General features: G+C 37.2%; 1 long non-coding RNA gene across 3 annotated transcripts; it reads left to right on the forward strand.

Moving 5' to 3' along the window:
• The first annotated feature begins 20 nt into the window (after nt 1-20).
• LOC142179088 (uncharacterized) lies at nt 21-20,653 on the forward strand. 3 transcript variants are annotated; one of them, XR_012707210.1, is made up of 3 exons: nt 71-961; nt 3,620-10,680; nt 20,229-20,653. It is a non-coding gene; the product is annotated as an uncharacterized LOC142179088 (long non-coding RNA). The 3 variants fall into 3 exon arrangements; XR_012707209.1 differs by lacking the exon at nt 20,229-20,653 and adding an exon at nt 13,339-20,121; XR_012707211.1 differs by lacking the exon at nt 20,229-20,653 and having other exon boundaries at nt 21-961; nt 10,550-10,954.
• Nucleotides 20,654-20,718: the final 65 nt, after the last annotated feature.

Raw genomic sequence — 20,718 nt, forward strand, 5'->3', positions numbered from 1 at the left:
CACAAAAATACCTAGGGACTAATTGGCAAAATACACAAAAAATACACATTAAACCTAGACCTATATTAGGTAACGCCTAATACACTAAAAGGGGAGATGAGAGAATTAGCGCAGCTTTTTGAAAAAGAGACCCTCACGTTCGTCTTCTTATTCACAAATCAACAACCAGAGAGACCCCCCCCCCTCACGTCTTCATCTTCTTCAACCCTTACGCACCCTAATCCCCCTTGTTTCTTCGTCTCCACCCCAAAACCAATCAAAGCAACCAATAAAATTAACCCCAAACAGTCACCAAAAATCGGTAAATGGTTGTTTCCTTCAGCTGAATTTAAAAAGGAATTCGAAAAGGTCGAGTCCAAAGTCTATTATGTCGTCGGGGTTCGAGTTTCTGCTCGTCGATATTTTGTACTTGTTGAAGTCTCATTACTGTTGAAGTTGTCGAATCTGCTGGGTTATCTGGTTCAGAGCTGTGGATTTATGCTCTAGTTGCTATTGCTGTTGATCTTCCTTACAAATAGAAGTCGGAGCTGTTTGTGGTTGTATCTCCTGCAATTAGTAGCTGAACACCCATTTGAAGTTATTTTCGGCCTTTATTTGGCTATTTTAAAGTCTTACTACTGCTGTCTAGAAAATTTCATATATAAAAAGCTGTTTTGGAGCTGTGGAATTGCCACTCGTTGTCTGTTGATTTGCGTTGTCATTACACAGTTTCTCGTTGTTGTTCTATTGCTATGGAACTTCATTTGTTTTTAATTCCATACTTTATTTGATTAATTTCTGTCGGGAAAAGGAAATGACTGGAGTTGTGTACTGTATTTGGATCTGTGTAGTCAAATACATTTGCTGAAGAACCCGAAATCACTGCGTGAGATCTGCTGGTTCTCATCGGAATTTTGGGAGTCAAATATAGAGTAGTGGCTGACTATTTCTACTGCTATCAAGGAGATATTCGCTGGAACAGGTACATTTCCTCATCTCTGTTACTTATTTACTTATTCATTTGTTGTATTTATGGTGAATTGGGGTCCATTTCTCTTTCCTTTCCTAATTTGGTACTACTATATTCCTTAGTTTAATTAATTCCCCTGATGTACTTATTGGTGCTTGGTTCGTTTATTACGTGATGGCAATTGATGAATGTCCAGTTATAAGCCATTTGTTTGTTTCAGCCTTAAAGTGTGTTTGTTGGATTGTGGAAAAATGGAGTAAATTAAGAATTCAGCATGTTATTGTCACTCAATTTCCTTTTATTTACGTTGTAATTATCCTACTGTTTCGATTGTTCGGAGTATGCCTAAGCAGTTAATATTGATGAGCATTTGTAGTTTGCTTTAGGCATGCAATATGATCATCGCAATTACGGGTACAGTTCCTGTGGCGTAGTTGTGGTACCTAATTAGTTTTAAACATGAATATCCGTAGTTCATTTAATTGAAATGTTTTTCCTTTAATAATTTGAGGTGTGCCATTTTCATTAAATAACTCATGGCCCTCATTTAGTTAATTTTAACTCTTTAGAAATCGAGGTGTACCATTAGTTGAATTTCCATGGCCCTCGCAAATTTGAAAGTGTGTAGTTGTTTTAGGCGCGCTATTTAAATTAATTTCCTTAAACTCGGGTGTGCATTTCATGTGACCCAAATTCAAATCTTAACAACGTTAAATAGAACGTGTCGCGAACCGCGGGTGCATTTCATATGACGTAGTTCAATGCATGTTTTAAATAACGTTGAATCTTCCTAAAAATAATTAAGAGCGGTTTAATAAGTTAAAAGGCACATAGGCTAAAACATGTACTAAAATTAGATAATAGGCCAATTGTAACAGTTGAGCAACCGTGTTAGAACCACGGAACTCGGGAATGCCTAACACCTTCTCCCGGGTTAACAGAATTCCTTACCCGGATTTCTGTGTTCGCGGACTGTAAAACAGAGTCAATCTTTCCTCAATTCGGGATTTGAACCGGTGACTTGGGACACCATAAATTATCCCAAGTGGTGACTCTGAATTTTTAGTAAAATAATCCCGTTTCGATTGTCACTTAAATTGGAAAAAACTCCCTTTATATCCCCTCGGGGTGAAAAAAGAGGTGTGACAGCTCTGGCGACTCTGCTGGGGAAAAGAACCCAGAACTTTTGGTTTAGGGTTCAGAATTCGAGCTTAGAATAGCTGTTATGATTGGCTTTTATTTGTTATCTGATTTTTACATATTTTGAGTCTAATGTGCTAATGCCGCTTTTTATCACTTTGATTTTGCTTGAACTGTATATAAATTGTTACGAAACCCTTCTTCTCTCTGAGTCTTCTAAATCATCTGGGAAGTGTGCACTTCGTGTGACTTCTTTTCTGTTAGAGTCATATCCCAATTTTAGAACGAGGTTCAGACAAGTTGCAAAACCGGTGAAGCTTCTGTATTCCTGGTACGCTACCCCCCTCCCCCGGCTCGAGCTGTCCGCTCGGGTAAGCCAGGTCTAGAACAATACACCCAGGGTTTTAAACCTAGTATAACACAGCCTCATGTCGTATCCCTAGTAGGAACGCTTGCTTGCATCACGTGCATTTGACTTTGGGGACCCAACACAGGGGTTAGGTCCGTCTAGGACAGGTGTACCCAAATTAAAAAAAAAATCATCCTGATGCATCTTACGTGCTACTCGCGCATCTATTTGTTTCAGATTGCATGTTGACCGGCTTCTAAAATAGGGAAAGAAAATTGAAAAAAAAAAGAAAATTGAAAAAAAAAAATTGAAAAAAGAGGAGAAAGAAGAAAAAAGGAAACAAAAAGTGAGAGGTAGGTATTTAGAAAATTCTGAAAATCTGCCAAAATTCTGAAGAAAAAAAAAGTCATTTCAAAACGAGCCAAAATTTTCAAGTGTCATGTTTTTCTGTTCCGTCAAAACTGGCAGAACTACGCGGGTCTGATTCTCACCGGATGTGAGATACGTAGGCAAACCTCATCAGTTCCGGCCTCCAATTTCCAAAAATCCAAAAAAAAATCTTTTACTTCCTTCTTTAGAAAAGTTTTTCTTTGAGACTCCAACTTTTAAAAATACAAAAAATATTTTCTTTTAGTTGCTTCTCAAAATAAAAAAATACAAAAATATTTTCATTCTTCTTTCGAAAATTGAAAAGAAAATTCAAGATTCAAAAATACTTTCTCTTTCTTTAGAAGTACTTCTTTCCTAACTTCAGAATAAAAATCCATAAATGCAAAAATATTTTTCTTTCTTCTTTAGAAGTTTTTCAATCGAAATTCCAGAAAAAAACAATAAAAGTCGAAATTCAAAAAAAAGGAAAAAAGATCTTTCTTCTTTAGAAGTCTTTCTTTGCAAAAATGCTGAACAAAAATCAAAATCCAAAAAATATATTCTTTCTTCTTTATATGTCTTTCTTTCGAAAAGTTCAAAATCCAAAAAAAAGGTTGGTTTATTTACTTTATTCCTGATCTTCCCGAACTACGCAAGATCTGATTCATGTTCCCACATGATACGTAGGCAACCCAAATCAGGTTCGATCACCATTAAAAAAAGAAATGAAAAAAATGAAGAAATGAAAAGATATTGATAATAATAAGGACCGACTGAGTCCATTCTAACATGTTTTGTTCTGAATTGTGAAGAAAGTTGAGGTGGTCGGTTTGTGGTAAGCTGGAAACACAAGATCCAAGGAAAAATGATAACTGACATCGAAGTTGTTACAAGTGCTCAAGAGACTCAGGTTCAGAGGGTTTAACAAGAGTCTACTATGTTTGAGAAAAATAGAATACTGAAACAACAAATGACCGAAATGTGTCAAGCATGGGCCAGTGGTCAAGGACAGCCTCGTCATGAGTCACAATTTGCTACACAGCAAGAGCAGTACCACTCGTACTCCTTTGATCTTCCTGTAAACATTGAGAAGCCTGCCCAAAAGATGGTACAGGAAGAAATGACCCAAAGAGTGAAAAGCTTAGAACAATGGTTGAAAAACATGCAAGGGTTGGCAGGTCAAAAGAGTGTTGCCTTCAAAGATCTATGTATGTTCCCCGATAGCCCACCTGAAAAGTTATTGCAATCAATAAGAGGTGCAGGAAGAAATGAAGAATTGTTAATAGCTTATTTTGGGGAAAGCCTTACGGGAGTAGCATTCGAATGGTTTTTGGATCAAGACACATCTCGTTGGTACGTCTGGAATGATATGGCACAGGCCTTTGTCAATCAGTTCCAATACAACATCGACATTGCCCCAGACCGCATTTCCCTTTCAAACCTGAAGAAGAAACCAAGTGAAAGTTTCACGGAATATGCCATTAAATGGAAAGAGCAAGCAGCTCGAGTTAAGCCACCCATGGATGATCACGAGCTAATCATTGTCTTACTTCAAGCGCAAGAGCCAGATTACTTTCAAAACATGATGTCCGCAGTTGGCAAATCCTTCTCGGAAGCAATCAAAATGGGAGAAATGGTATAGAATGGTCTTAAGACAGGCAAAATTATAAGTCAAGGAGTTTTTAAAGCCGTGACTCAGGTTGTCCGGGTTGAGTCTGATAATTTTAGTGACACAAATGAGAAGGTTGAAGAAATCATGATGACATCAGGGTCGAGAAGAGGTCCCAGAAGAACATCTCGAAGGTATGAGCAACCTCCTCAAGTTTTCCATGACTCCCCTGAGCAGTATTATCCACCTCAGAACCCTCAATACTCTGTCGCTCCACCTCAGTATGTTGTCCAGCCACCAAAACACCCCAGAAGGTGAGCATGAGCATCACGAAATCTCCAACAGCCTCCACAAAATTTTCAGGTGCCCTATAACCCACATCCAAGCCAGAGGTATAAGGGGGAACAAAGGTTGAAAGATAATTTTACACCAATAGGAGAGTCCTATGCAAGCTTATTTGAGAAGTTAAAGCATTATGACATGATTACACCTATTCCTCCAAATCATGTGGACCCACATGCGAGAAGCTTTGACCCTTCTAAAAGATGTGAATACCATTCCAATGCCCAAGGGCACAATGTTGAAAACTGTCGGGATTTGAAAAGAGAAATAGAAAGGATGATCTAGGAAAACTTGATTGTGATCCAAGACAGTGACACCCAGAATATCGCGCAGAATCCTTTACCTTTACATGATGATGCACACTTTGTGGGGATGATACGTGGTGACAGGTAGTATGAGAATCCTCTCGGGAATTTGCTAACTGAAGTTAATGATTTTGAAATTGGAGAAGGCTCTGTTGATCCTGATGAGAAAATTTGTGTCTAAATGTCAAGCTTAGCAATTGAAAAGTCATTCCCTCCTCACTAGGAAGGAATCTTGGTAGTTTGTTTTGATGTTTTTTCTCTTATCTAGGTTATTTCAGGGTTGTGATCCAGATTTTATTTATTTTATTGAGTCAAACCTTTCTATCCCTTTATTCTGTTTGTGTAAGTCTTGTCTTTCTGTTCTGTTGCTATTTTCATTAGCCGGGTTATTGAGGGTTGTAACTCGAATTTTAGGTTGTTTGTCTTGTTGTTTACTTAATGAAATACAGATTGTCCTTTTGTGTCGCTCCATGATTAGTTCTTTTCCCGTTAGTCTTAATGACATGACATGCATGCGGAATTTTCGGCCAGATCTTTGAAAATTGATTTAATCTTGAATTGGACAACTGAGAAAAAAACACTTTTTGATGATGAAAAGGAGTTGAAATACCTTAAAAATAAGCCCGAGTAAAATTCAAGTGGAACTAAAATAGTCAGACTCGTGGAGGTTAAGAATCTTTACCTTCAAAATCATTGTGAAGTTCGGGTTGAGGAAGAATCAATTGAAGCATGTTGGAAAGTTTGACATTAAGGGATGGAAAGTGTCTTGTGACCACGACACACCAAGAAGACAGACATATTCGTCAATGCTGTGATCGAGAAAAGATAATATGTTTGGCGTTCTCGAGGCTGGGAGGCCCTTTTTCTGCTACCCAAACACTTTATACCATTTGTTACCCCATTTGAGCATGTGTTATTTTCTTTGACTACTCTCTTTTGGAATCAAGTTTAGAGTCAAAAAAAAATTCATGTCTCAAGAGTATAATCTGGGGCAATTCTTAGAAAGTTCAGAAAAAGAAAAGATTTGTCAAAGGTCCATGCCCTAAAAATAGGAGCTGGGGCAACTTGTTTTGAAAACAAAAGAAAAAGAAAGAAAAGAAAAGAAAAAACAACAGAAAGAAAAATGAAAAAAAATTAGTTAGTTCAGATGTTTGAACTACGTTCGACCTGATTCCTTAAAAAAGGATATGTAACCAGCCTCACGGTTCGGTCCAACTAAATAAAAGTTTAGAAGAAAAAGAAAAAAAATAGAAAAATCCAAAAACCCTCAGTATCTGAAACTGGGGCAAAGATTTTATTTCATTTTTAAAAGAGTTGATTCCAAAAGTTTTAAGTATACAACCACGTCATCTTTAGTTTGTTTTTAGCCTCATGTCGGTCTTTTGTCCAACCCTATCCAAAAACCTTCCAAATAAATACCTCCCGATATGCCTTCAAGAATGCCAAGAGAAGCATGCAATGAGCAACGGTTGTCACACGACATATAACACTATCAAGTTACTCACAAAAAGTAAGAAAAAGAAAAATGAGAGAGTCTTACTAGTGAAAACTCTTACGGGCACAGTAAGGCGATGGTAAGTAGAGATGAATAAATGAGAGAGACTTGTTGGTGAAAATCCCTCGGGGCACCACTAGTCGAAAGTGAGTTGTGAAGCTGATGCGAAGAATTGACGCAAACAAGACCAACTTCAAAGGTCATAAAATGGTAAAAAAGAAGATTGGATTAGTTTGGTAGATCGGTCTTTAAGTCCAAAATGCATGTCATGGTCATTAACGCTAGTTATTGGAAAAAAAAAAGAAAAACAAAACTCTTCCACTGTCCTTCCCGAGAGGGGCATTTCTTGTTAATATTGTTTCTTGGCATCATTATGTCCTTCACTTTGAGTCAGTCCTTCTCAAAACAAGCAAGAAAAGATTTCAAAATCTGCTACCAGCTTTTCAGTTGCATAAAGTAAATTTGGCCAACACACTCAGTTGTTACTACCAACATGCTTTGAGGATTCATGCAAAGGCTTCCCCAAAAAGACTCTTCTCAGCCTACTTAGCGCAAGAAAGATAACTGGTGATTCTCTTTGACAGACAAATTGCTCAAAAATCAGAAAGTCATTCAAGATATCGGAAAGGGTCACCTAGGCAAAGATCTCCAGTTGAGATAAGGCTAATTGAGCCGCAAATACAAATGATATTAGGTGTGAAACAATTAGGGTTGATGCAAAGAAAAAGTCTCTTGAAGCCGACTCAAGCTTATTGAGCAGAAGCCAAGCTGCCCAAGACTCAAGGCCACAAACCGACCACCATTTTCAAAATTGACAAATTTTTCTTTGTATGAAACAGGAACAAAGCGGTGCAAGGAAAGTGATTCAAAAAAAATGATGAAAAAAAAAGAAGAAAAAGAAAAGACGAGGAGAGTCTAAAAAAGGGAAGTTTCTCAAATCTTTTCCTTTATTTGTCTTGCTGTTGTGCATAAAATCTTGTCATTGATCTTCACATTTTTCCTCCTAGGATAAAAAGTCTCAGTCTGACGGATTTTCCTCCCAATATAAATCTTAGTCTGATGAATCTTTCTCCTAAGATAACAAAAAAGGGAACCTAGTCCGATGAACTTTCTCCTAGGATAAACATCTTAGTCTGATGAATCTTTCTCCTAAGATAGAAGACCCATCTTAGTCTGATGAATCTTTCTCCTAAGATAGAAAACCTAGTCTGATGAACTTTCTCCTAGGATAAAAATCTTAGTCTGATGAATCTTTTTCCTAAGATACCAAAAAGAGATCTAGTCTGATGAACTTTCTCCTAGGATCAAAATCTTAGTCTGATAAATCTTTCTCCTAAGATAGAATACCTAGTCTGATGAACTTTCTCCTAGGATAGAAATCTTAGTCTGATGAACCTTTCTCCTAAGATACCAAAAAAGAAGTAGAAAAGAGACCTAGTCTGATGAACTTTCTCCTAGAATCAAAATCTTGGTCCGATGAATCTTTCTCCTAAGATATAAAACCTAATCCGATGAATTTTCTCCTAGGATAATAATTTTAAAAAAAAGTCTGGATTTGAAAAAAGGGGAGTCATTTTGTTTTTAAGATTATCAATGTTTAGTTTTCCTGAAATCAGGGGGACCCCATCTGGAGAATAGGGTCAGTTTTTACTTTAGTCAAGCTTAGTTTATAGTTTTCCGCAAGCTCAATCACGTTTAGGAGACGCACATCCTAGTCGAGTCATTAATTTTACTCTCATCATTGCATCATTCATCAATAGCGCAGGTGATTTATAGTTTTGTCAACACTCACAGATGTTCCCAAAATCAAACTAGGGCAGGAAAATTTCTTTTGTTTTGTCTATTTTGTTGTAATCAGGCGTCCACCTGGAGAACAAAGAAAGACAGTTCAAGTTTCAAGGAAAAGCAGTTTCAAAAGAAAGCAGTTTAAGTTTCAAGGGAAATCAGTTTCAAAGGAAAGCAGTTCAAGTACAGCAATCAGGCGCCCACTTGGAGAACAAGGGAAAACGGTTCAAGTTTCGAAAGAAGACAGGTCAAGTTCAGCAATCAGGCGCCCACCTGGAGAACAAGGGAAATCATTTCAGAAGCCGATTCAAGTTAGAAGTAGCAGAAGCTCGCCTAAAAAATGCGGGTCGATAGGGGTCTGAGATAACAAAAAAGAAGCCTCAAAATAAAAGAAAAAAAGTGAATCTAAAGTGCAGAAGCGGATAAAAGATGTGGACTGCTCAAGACATAATTGAAGTCAAAAGCTCTGCATGTCCTGTCTTGATCTTAAAAATCTGAAGAAGATTGAACCAACACCTACAGCTAACAAACATCAAGATTTAGATCAGAGTCCGTATGAAGAACCAACCAAGACTCATAGATAGGAATCTTGTAACTCGTAGCTGATAGGCTTAATTAGTTTTTTTCATTTTTCATTTTTGATGTAATAACGAGATCACGGACCGAAACCTCAGCGGAACGGCACCTTGACTGGCTCTCCACCTCGGCATACTCCATCATCTCACTCACTTCTGAACTACACCTAACCTGATTCCTTTATAGCCAAGGATATGTAGGCAGCTCAGATACTAGGGCTCGGTCACATTCCCCTTTTCTCTTAGCTTTAGACTCTCCAAATAAGGGTCGGGTCAAAAAACCTGTCTAGTCGTTCTTTGTCTGAAAACTCTTCGCGTTTCCAGTCAAAGAGGGGCAGCTGTAGACATGTGATTTTTGACCCTCCCCAAGATTTTTTATATTTTAGCATATAAATATTTAATTTAGGCCTAATAGCGTTATTTTAACTAATTTTGACTCTTTCACTTTATTTTATTACAAGAAAATGAAAATTATAAAAAAATAGTTTCATTAATGTTTTGCAGTCATTTTTAATCTCTAAAAATACCAAAAAATAGTTTTGTTTTAACGGTCAGTCTTTATTTTAATAATTATTTTTACTTAAGTAGGGCTAATTAATATTTTTGATAATATTGCTATATGGATAGACTTTTAGTTAATTAAGTTAATTTTAAACATAGCTAGTCATAAAGGCCCAAGTTCTAGCCCATTCCTTAAGCTCAATATCCAATACCCATTAAGCTAATCCTATGAACCCTTCTAGAGTCTTCTTTGGAACAAAAAATAAATAAAAAGACCCTAAGGACTTAACACAAAAATACCTAGGGACTAATTGGCAAAATACACAAAAAATACACATTAAACCAAGACCTATATTAGGTAACGCCTAATACACTAAAAAGGGGAGATGAGAGAATCATCGCAGCTTTTTGAAAAAGAGACCCTCCCGTTCGTCTTCTTCTTCACAAATCAACAACCAGAGAGACCCCCCCCCCCCCCCCGCGCGTCATGTCTTCATCTTCTTCAACCCTTACACACCCTAATCCCCCTTGTCTCTTCGTCTCCACCCCAAAACCAGTCAAAGCAGCCATTAAATTAACCCCAAACAGTCACCAAAAATCGGTAAATGGTTGTTTCCTTCAGCTGAATTTAAAAAGGAATTCAAAAAGGTCGAGTCCAAAGTCTATTGTGTCGTCGGGGTTCGAGTTTATGCTCGTCGATGTTTAGGACTTGTTGAAGTCTTATTACTGTTGAAGTTGTCGAATCTGTTGGGTTATCTGGTTCAGAGTTGTGGATTTGTGATCTAGTTGTTATTGCTGTTGATCTTCCTTACAAATAGAAGTCGGAGCTGTTTGCGGTTGTTTCTCCTGCAATTAGTAGCTGAACACCCATTTGAAGTTATTTTCGGCCTTTATTTGGCTATTTTAAAGTCTTACTACTGCTGTTCATAAAATTTCATATATAAAAAGCTATTTTGGAGCGGTGGAATTGCCGCTCGTTGTCCGTTTATTTGCGTTGTCATTACACAATTTCTTGTTGTTGTTCTATTGCTATGGAGCTTCATTTGTTTTTAATTCCATATTTTATTTGATTAATTTCTGTCGGGAAAAGGAAATGACTGGAGTTGTGTACTGTATTTGGATCTGTGTAGTCAAATACATTTGCTGAAGAACCCGAAATCACTGCGTGAGATCTGCTGGTTCTCATCGGAATTTTGGGAGTCAAATATAGAGTAGTGGCTGACTATTTCTACTGCTATCAAGGAGATATTCGCTGGAACAGGTACATTTCCTCATCTCTGTTACTTATTTACTTATTCATTTGTTGTATTTATGGTGAATTGGGGTCCATTTCTCTTTCCTTTCCTAATTTGGTACTACTATATTCCTTAGTTTAATTAATTCCCCTGATGTACTTATTGGTGCTTGGTTCGTTTATTACGTGATGGCAATTGATGAATGTCCAGTTATAAGCCATTTGTTTGTTTCAGCCTTAAAGTGTGTTTGTTGGATTGTGGAAAAATGGAGTAAATTAAGAATTCAGCATGTTATTGTCACTCAATTTCCTTTTATTTACGTTGTAATTATCCTACTGTTTCGATTGTTCGGAGTATGCCTAAGCAGTTAATATTGATGAGCATTTGTAGTTTGCTTTAGGCATGCAATATGATCATCGCAATTACGGGTACAGTTCCTGTGGCGTAGTTGTGGTACCTAATTAGTTTTAAACATGAATATCCGTAGTTCATTTAATTGAAATGTTTTTCCTTTAATAATTTGAGGTGTGCCATTTTCATTAAATAACTCATGGCCCTCATTTAGTTAATTTTAACTCTTTAGAAATCGAGGTGTACCATTAGTTGAATTTCCATGGCCCTCGCAAATTTGAAAGTGTGTAGTTGTTTTAGGCGCGCTATTTAAATTAATTTCCTTAAACTCGGGTGTGCATTTCATGTGACCCAAATTCAAATCTTAACAACGTTAAATAGAACGTGTCGCGAACCGCGGGTGCATTTCATATGACGTAGTTCAATGCATGTTTTAAATAACGTTGAATCTTCCTAAAAATAATTAAGAGCGGTTTAATAAGTTAAAAGGCACATAGGCTAAAACATGTACTAAAATTAGATAATAGGCCAATTGTAACAGTTGAGCAACCGTGTTAGAACCACGGAACTCGGGAATGCCTAACACCTTCTCCCGGGTTAACAGAATTCCTTACCCGGATTTCTGTGTTCGCGGACTGTAAAACAGAGTCAATCTTTCCTCAATTCGGGATTTGAACCGGTGACTTGGGACACCATAAATTATCCCAAGTGGTGACTCTGAATTTTTAGTAAAATAATCCCGTTTCGATTGTCACTTAAATTGGAAAAAACTCCCTTTATATCCCCTCGGGGTGAAAAAAGAGGTGTGACAGCTCTGGCGACTCTGCTGGGGAAAAGAACCCAGAACTTTTGGTTTAGGGTTCAGAATTCGAGCTTAGAATAGCTGTTATGATTGGCTTTTATTTGTTATCTGATTTTTACATATTTTGAGTCTAATGTGCTAATGCCGCTTTTTATCACTTTGATTTTGCTTGAACTGTATATAAATTGTTACGAAACCCTTCTTCTCTCTGAGTCTTCTAAATCATCTGGGAAGTGTGCACTTCGTGTGACTTCTTTTCTGTTAGAGTCATATCCCAATTTTAGAACGAGGTTCAGACAAGTTGCAAAACCGGTGAAGCTTCTGTATTCCTGGTACGCTACCCCCCTCCCCCGGCTCGAGCTGTCCGCTCGGGTAAGCCAGGTCTAGAACAATACACCCAGGGTTTTAAACCTAGTATAACACAGCCTCATGTCGTATCCCTAGTAGGAACGCTTGCTTGCATCACGTGCATTTGACTTTGGGGACCCAACACAGGGGTTAGGTCCGTCTAGGACAGGTGTACCCAAATTAAAAAAAAAATCATCCTGATGCATCTTACGTGCTACTCGCGCATCTATTTGTTTCAGATTGCATGTTGACCGGCTTCTAAAATAGGGAAAGAAAATTGAAAAAAAAAAGAAAATTGAAAAAAAAAAATTGAAAAAAGAGGAGAAAGAAGAAAAAAGGAAACAAAAAGTGAGAGGTAGGTATTTAGAAAATTCTGAAAATCTGCCAAAATTCTGAAGAAAAAAAAAGTCATTTCAAAACGAGCCAAAATTTTCAAGTGTCATGTTTTTCTGTTCCGTCAAAACTGGCAGAACTACGCGGGTCTGATTCTCACCGGATGTGAGATACGTAGGCAAACCTCATCAGTTCCGGCCTCCAATTTCCAAAAATCCAAAAAAAAATCTTTTACTTCCTTCTTTAGAAAAGTTTTTCTTTGAGACTCCAACTTTTAAAAATACAAAAAATATTTTCTTTTAGTTGCTTCTCAAAATAAAAAAATACAAAAATATTTTCATTCTTCTTTCGAAAATTGAAAAGAAAATTCAAGATTCAAAAATACTTTCTCTTTCTTTAGAAGTACTTCTTTCCTAACTTCAGAATAAAAATCCATAAATGCAAAAATATTTTTCTTTCTTCTTTAGAAGTTTTTCAATCGAAATTCCAGAAAAAAACAATAAAAGTCGAAATTCAAAAAAAAGGAAAAAAGATCTTTCTTCTTTAGAAGTCTTTCTTTGCAAAAATGCTGAACAAAAATCAAAATCCAAAAAATATATTCTTTCTTCTTTATATGTCTTTCTTTCGAAAAGTTCAAAATCCAAAAAAAAGGTTGGTTTATTTACTTTATTCCTGATCTTCCCGAACTACGCAAGATCTGATTCATGTTCCCACATGATACGTAGGCAACCCAAATCAGGTTCGATCACCATTAAAAAAAGAAATGAAAAAAATGAAGAAATGAAAAGATATTGATAATAATAAGGACCGACTGAGTCCATTCTAACATGTTTTGTTCTGAATTGTGAAGAAAGTTGAGGTGGTCGGTTTGTGGTAAGCTGGAAACACAAGATCCAAGGAAAAATGATAACTGACATCGAAGTTGTTACAAGTGCTCAAGAGACTCAGGTTCAGAGGGTTTAACAAGAGTCTACTATGTTTGAGAAAAATAGAATACTGAAACAACAAATGACCGAAATGTGTCAAGCATGGGCCAGTGGTCAAGGACAGCCTCGTCATGAGTCACAATTTGCTACACAGCAAGAGCAGTACCACTCGTACTCCTTTGATCTTCCTGTAAACATTGAGAAGCCTGCCCAAAAGATGGTACAGGAAGAAATGACCCAAAGAGTGAAAAGCTTAGAACAATGGTTGAAAAACATGCAAGGGTTGGCAGGTCAAAAGAGTGTTGCCTTCAAAGATCTATGTATGTTCCCCGATAGCCCACCTGAAAAGTTATTGCAATCAATAAGAGGTGCAGGAAGAAATGAAGAATTGTTAATAGCTTATTTTGGGGAAAGCCTTACGGGAGTAGCATTCGAATGGTTTTTGGATCAAGACACATCTCGTTGGTACGTCTGGAATGATATGGCACAGGCCTTTGTCAATCAGTTCCAATACAACATCGACATTGCCCCAGACCGCATTTCCCTTTCAAACCTGAAGAAGAAACCAAGTGAAAGTTTCACGGAATATGCCATTAAATGGAAAGAGCAAGCAGCTCGAGTTAAGCCACCCATGGATGATCACGAGCTAATCATTGTCTTACTTCAAGCGCAAGAGCCAGATTACTTTCAAAACATGATGTCCGCAGTTGGCAAATCCTTCTCGGAAGCAATCAAAATGGGAGAAATGGTATAGAATGGTCTTAAGACAGGCAAAATTATAAGTCAAGGAGTTTTTAAAGCCGTGACTCAGGTTGTCCGGGTTGAGTCTGATAATTTTAGTGACACAAATGAGAAGGTTGAAGAAATCATGATGACATCAGGGTCGAGAAGAGGTCCCAGAAGAACATCTCGAAGGTATGAGCAACCTCCTCAAGTTTTCCATGACTCCCCTGAGCAGTATTATCCACCTCAGAACCCTCAATACTCTGTCGCTCCACCTCAGTATGTTGTCCAGCCACCAAAACACCCCAGAAGGTGAGCATGAGCATCACGAAATCTCCAACAGCCTCCACAAAATTTTCAGGTGCCCTATAACCCACATCCAAGCCAGAGGTATAAAGGGGAACAAAGGTTGAAAGATAATTTTACACCAATAGGAGAGTCCTATGCAAGCTTATTTGAGAAGTTAAAGCATTATGACATGATTACACCTATTCCTCCAAATCATGTGGACCCACATGCGAGAAGCTTTGACCCTTCTAAAAGATGTGAATACCATTCCAATGCCCAAGGGCACAATGTTGAAAACTGTCGGGATTTGAAAAGAGAAATAGAAAGGATGATCTAGGAAAACTTGATTGTGATCCAAGACAGTGACACCCAGAATATCGCGCAGAATCCTTTACCTTTACATGATGATGCACACTTTGTGGGGATGATACGTGGTGACAGGTAGTATGAGAATCCTCTCGGGAATTTGCTAACTGAAGTTAATGATTTTGAAATTGGAGAAGGCTCTGTTGATCCTGATGAGAAAATTTGTGTCTAAATGTCAAGCTTAGCAATTGAAAAGTCATTCCCTCCTCACTAGGAAGGAATCTTGGTAGTTTGTTTTGATGTTTTTTCTCTTATCTAGGTTATTTCAGGGTTGTGATCCAGATTTTATTTATTTTATTGAGTCAAACCTTTCTATCCCTTTATTCTGTTTGTGTAAGTCTTGTCTTTCTGTTCTGTTGCTATTTTCATTAGCCGGGTTATTGAGGGTTGTAACTCGAATTTTAGGTTGTTTGTCTTGTTGTTTACTTAATGAAATACAGATTGTCCTTTTGTGTCGCTCCATGATTAGTTCTTTTCCCGTTAGTCTTAATGACATGACATGCATGCGGAATTTTCGGCCAGATCTTTGAAAATTGATTTAATCTTGAATTGGACAACTGAGAAAAAAACACTTTTTGATGATGAAAAGGAGTTGAAATACCTTAAAAATAAGCCCGAGTAAAATTCAAGTGGAACTAAAATAGTCAGACTCGTGGAGGTTAAGAATCTTTACCTTCAAAATCATTGTGAAGTTCGGGTTGAGGAAGAATCAATTGAAGCATGTTGGAAAGTTTGACATTAAGGGATGGAAAGTGTCTTGTGACCACGACACACCAAGAAGACAGACATATTCGTCAATGCTGTGATCGAGAAAAGATAATATGTTTGGCGTTCTCGAGGCTGGGAGGCCCTTTTTCTGCTACCCAAACACTTTATACCATTTGTTACCCCATTTGAGCATGTGTTATTTTCTTTGACTACTCTCTTTTGGAATCAAGTTTAGAGTCAAAAAAAAATTCATGTCTCAAGAGTATAATCTGGGGCAATTCTTAGAAAGTTCAGAAAAAGAAAAGATTTGTCAAAGGTCCATGCCCTAAAAATAGGAGCTGGGGCAACTTGTTTTGAAAACAAAAGAAAAAGAAAGAAAAGAAAAGAAAAAACAACAGAAAGAAAAATGAAAAAAAATTAGTTAGTTCAGATGTTTGAACTACGTTCGACCTGATTCCTTAAAAAAGGATATGTAACCAGCCTCACGGTTCGGTCCAACTAAATAAAAGTTTAGAAGAAAAAGAAAAAAAATAGAAAAATCCAAAAACCCTCAGTATCTGAAACTGGGGCAAAGATTTTATTTCATTTTTAAAAGAGTTGATTCCAAAAGTTTTAAGTATACAACCACGTCATCTTTAGTTTGTTTTTAGCCTCATGTCGGTCTTTTGTCCAACCCTATCCAAAAACCTTCCAAATAAATACCTCCCGATATGCCTTCAAGAATGCCAAGAGAAGCATGCAATGAGCAACGGTTGTCACACGACATATAACACTATCAAGTTACTCACAAAAAGTAAGAAAAAGAAAAATGAGAGAGTCTTACTAGTGAAAACTCTTACGGGCACAGTAAGGCGATGGTAAGTAGAGATGAATAAATGAGAGAGACTTGTTGGTGAAAATCCCTCGGGGCACCACTAGTCGAAAGTGAGTTGTGAAGCTGATGCGAAGAATTGACGCAAACAAGACCAACTTCAAAGGTCATAAAATGGTAAAAAAGAAGATTGGATTAGTTTGGTAGATCGGTCTTTAAGTCCAAAATGCATGTCATGGTCATTAACGCTAGTTATTGGAAAAAAAAAAGAAAAACAAAACTCTTCCACTGTCCTTCCCGAGAGGGGCATTTCTTGTTAATATTGTTTCTTGGCATCATTATGTCCTTCACTTTGAGTCAGTCCTTCTCAAAACAAGCAAGAAAAGATTTCAAAATCTGCTACCAGCTTTTCAGTTGCATAAAGTAAATTTGGCCAACACACTCAGTTGTTACTACCAACATGCTTTGAGGATTCATGCAAAGGCTTCCCCAAAAAGACTCTTCTCAGCCTACTTAGCGCAAGAAAGATAACTGGTGATTCTCTTTGACAGACAAATTGCTCAAAAATCAGAAAGTCATTCAAGATATCGGAAAGGGTCACCTAGGCAAAGATCTCCAGTTGAGATAAGGCTAATTGAGCCGCAAATACAAATGATATTAGGTGTGAAACAATTAGGGTTGATGCAAAGAAAAAGTCTCTTGAAGCCGACTCAAGCTTATTGAGCAGAAGCCAAGCTGCCCAAGACTCAAGGCCACAAACCGACCACCATTTTCAAAATTGACAAATTTTTCTTTGTATGAAACAGGAACAAAGCGGTGCAAGGAAAGTGATTCAAAAAAAATGATGAAAAAAAAAGAAGAAAAAGAAAAGACGAGGAGAGTCTAAAAAAGGGAAGTTTCTCAAATCTTTTCCTTTATTTGTCTTGCTGTTGTGCATAAAATCTTGTCATTGATCTTCACATTTTTCCTCCTAGGATAAAAAGTCTCAGTCTGACGGATTTTCCTCCCAATATAAATCTTAGTCTGATGAATCTTTCTCCTAAGATAACAAAAAAGGGAACCTAGTCCGATGAACTTTCTCCTAGGATAAACATCTTAGTCTGATGAATCTTTCTCCTAAGATAGAAGACCCATCTTAGTCTGATGAATCTTTCTCCTAAGATAGAAAACCTAGTCTGATGAACTTTCTCCTAGGATAAAAATCTTAGTCTGATGAATCTTTTTCCTAAGATACCAAAAAGAGATCTAGTCTGATGAACTTTCTCCTAGGATCAAAATCTTAGTCTGATAAATCTTTCTCCTAAGATAGAATACCTAGTCTGATGAACTTTCTCCTAGGATAGAAATCTTAGTCTGATGAACCTTTCTCCTAAGATACCAAAAAAGAAGTAGAAAAGAGACCTAGTCTGATGAACTTTCTCCTAGAATCAAAATCTTGGTCCGATGAATCTTTCTCCTAAGATATAAAACCTAATCCGATGAATTTTCTCCTAGGATAATAATTTTAAAAAAAAGTCTGGATTTGAAAAAAGGGGAGTCATTTTGTTTTTAAGATTATCAATGTTTAGTTTTCCTGAAATCAGGGGGACCCCATCTGGAGAATAGGGTCAGTTTTTACTTTAGTCAAGCTTAGTTTATAGTTTTCCGCAAGCTCAATCACGTTTAGGAGACGCACATCCTAGTCGAGTCATTAATTTTACTCTCATCATTGCATCATTCATCAATAGCGCAGGTGATTTATAGTTTTGTCAACACTCACAGATGTTCCCAAAATCAAACTAGGGCAGGAAAATTTCTTTTGTTTTGTCTATTTTGTTGTAATCAGGCGTCCACCTGGAGAACAAAGAAAGACAGTTCAAGTTTCAAGGAAAAGCAGTTTCAAAAGAAAGCAGTTTAAGTTTCAAGGGAAATCAGTTTCAAAGGAAAGCAGTTCAAGTACAGCAATCAGGCGCCCACTTGGAGAACAAGGGAAAACGGTTCAAGTTTCGAAAGAAGACAGGTCAAGTTCAGCAATCAGGCGCCCACCTGGAGAACAAGGGAAATCATTTCAGAAGCCGATTCAAGTTAGAAGTAGCAGAAGCTCGCCTAAAAAATGCGGGTCGATAGGGGTCTGAGATAACAAAAAAGAAGCCTCAAAATAAAAGAAAAAAAGTGAATCTAAAGTGCAGAAGCGGATAAAAGATGTGGACTGCTCAAGACATAATTGAAGTCAAAAGCTCTGCATGTCCTGTCTTGATCTTAAAAATCTGAAGAAGATTGAACCAACACCTACAGCTAACAAACATCAAGATTTAGATCAGAGTCCGTATGAAGAACCAACCAAGACTCATAGATAGGAATCTTGTAACTCGTAGCTGATAGGCTTAATTAGTTTTTTTCATTTTTCATTTTTGATGTAATAACGAGATCACGGACCGAAACCTCAGCGGAACGGCACCTTGACTGGCTCTCCACCTCGGCATACTCCATCATCTCACTCACTTCTGAACTACACCTAACCTGATTCCTTTATAGCCAAGGATATGTAGGCAGCTCAGATACTAGGGCTCGGTCACATTCCCCTTTTCTCTTAGCTTTAGACTCTCCAAATAAGGGTCGGGTCAAAAAACCTGTCTAGTCGTTCTTTGTCTGAAAACTCTTCGCGTTTCCAGTCAAAGAGGGGCAGCTGTAGACATGTGATTTTTGACCCTCCCCAAGATTTTTTATATTTTAGCATATAAATATTTAATTTAGGCCTAATAGCGTTATTTTAACTAATTTTGACTCTTTCACTTTATTTTATTACAAGAAAATGAAAATTATAAAAAAATAGTTTCATTAATGTTTTGCAGTCATTTTTAATCTCTAAAAATACCAAAAAATAGTTTTGTTTTAACGGTCAGTCTTTATTTTAATAATTATTTTTACTTAAGTAGGGCTAATTAATATTTTTGATAATATTGCTATATGGATAGACTTTTAGTTAATTAAGTTAATTTTAAACATAGCTAGTCATAAAGGCCCAAGTTCTAGCCCATTCCTTAAGCTCAATATCCAATACCCATTAAGCTAATCCTATGAACCCTTCTAGAGTCTTCTTTGGAACAAAAAATAAATAAAAAGACCCTAAGGACTTAACACAAAAATACCTAGGGACTAATTGGCAAAATACACAAAAAATACACATTAAACCAAGACCTATATTAGGTAACGCCTAATACACTAAAAAGGGGAGATGAGAGAATCATCGCAGCTTTTTGAAAAAGAGACCCTCCCGTTCGTCTTCTTCTTCACAAATCAACAACCAGAGAGACCCCCCCCCCCCCCCCGCGCGTCATGTCTTCATCTTCTTCAACCCTTACACACCCTAATCCCCCTTGTCTCTTCGTCTCCACCCCAAAACCAGTCAAAGCAGCCATTAAATTAACCCCAAACAGTCACCAAAAATCGGTAAATGGTTGTTTCCTTCAGCTGAATTTAAAAAGGAATTCAAAAAGGTCGAGTCCAAAGTCTATTGTGTCGTCGGGGTTCGAGTTTATGCTCGTCGATGTTTAGGACTTGTTGAAGTCTTATTACTGTTGAAGTTGTCGAATCTGTTGGGTTATCTGGTTCAGAGTTGTGGATTTGTGATCTAGTTGTTATTGCTGTTGATCTTCCTTACAAATAGAAGTCGGAGCTGTTTGCGGTTGTTTCTCCTGCAATTAGTAGCTGAACACCCATTTGAAGTTATTTTCGGCCTTTATTTGGCTATTTTAAAGTCTTACTACTGCTGTTCATAAAATTTCATATATAAAAAGCTATTTTGGAGCGGTGGAATTGCCGCTCGTTGTCCGTTTATTTGCGTTGTCATTACACAATTTCTTGTTGTTGTTCTATTGCTATGGAGCTTCATTTGTTTTTAATTCCATATTTTATTTGATTAATTTCTGCCGGAAAAAGGAAATGAGTGGAGTTGTGTACTGCATTTGGAGCTGTGTAGTCAAATGCATTTGCTGAAGAACCTGAAATCACTGCGTGAGATCTGCTGGTTCTCATCGGAATTTTAAGAGTCAAATATAGAGTAGTGGCTGACTATTTCTATTGCTATCAGGGATATATTCACTGGAACAAGTACATTTCCCCATCTCTGTTACTTATTTACTTATTCGTTTGTTGTATTTATGGTGAATTGGGGTCCATTTCTCTTTCCTTTCCTAATTTGGTACTACTATATTCCTTAGTTTAATTAATTCCCCTGATGTACTTATTGGTGCTTGGTTCATTTATTACGTGATGGCATTTGATGAATGTCCAGTTATAAGCCATTTGTTTGTTTCAGCCTTAAAGTGTGTTTGTTGGATTGTGGAAAAATGGGGTAAATTAAGAAGTCAACATGTTATTGTCACTCAATTTCCTTTTATTTGTGTTGTAATTATCCTACTGTTTCGAT

The sequence above is a fragment of the Nicotiana tabacum genome, unplaced genomic scaffold, assembly GCF_000715075.1.
Source record: "Nicotiana tabacum cultivar K326 unplaced genomic scaffold, ASM71507v2 Un00336, whole genome shotgun sequence".
Lineage (NCBI taxonomy): Eukaryota > Viridiplantae > Streptophyta > Magnoliopsida > Solanales > Solanaceae > Nicotiana > Nicotiana tabacum.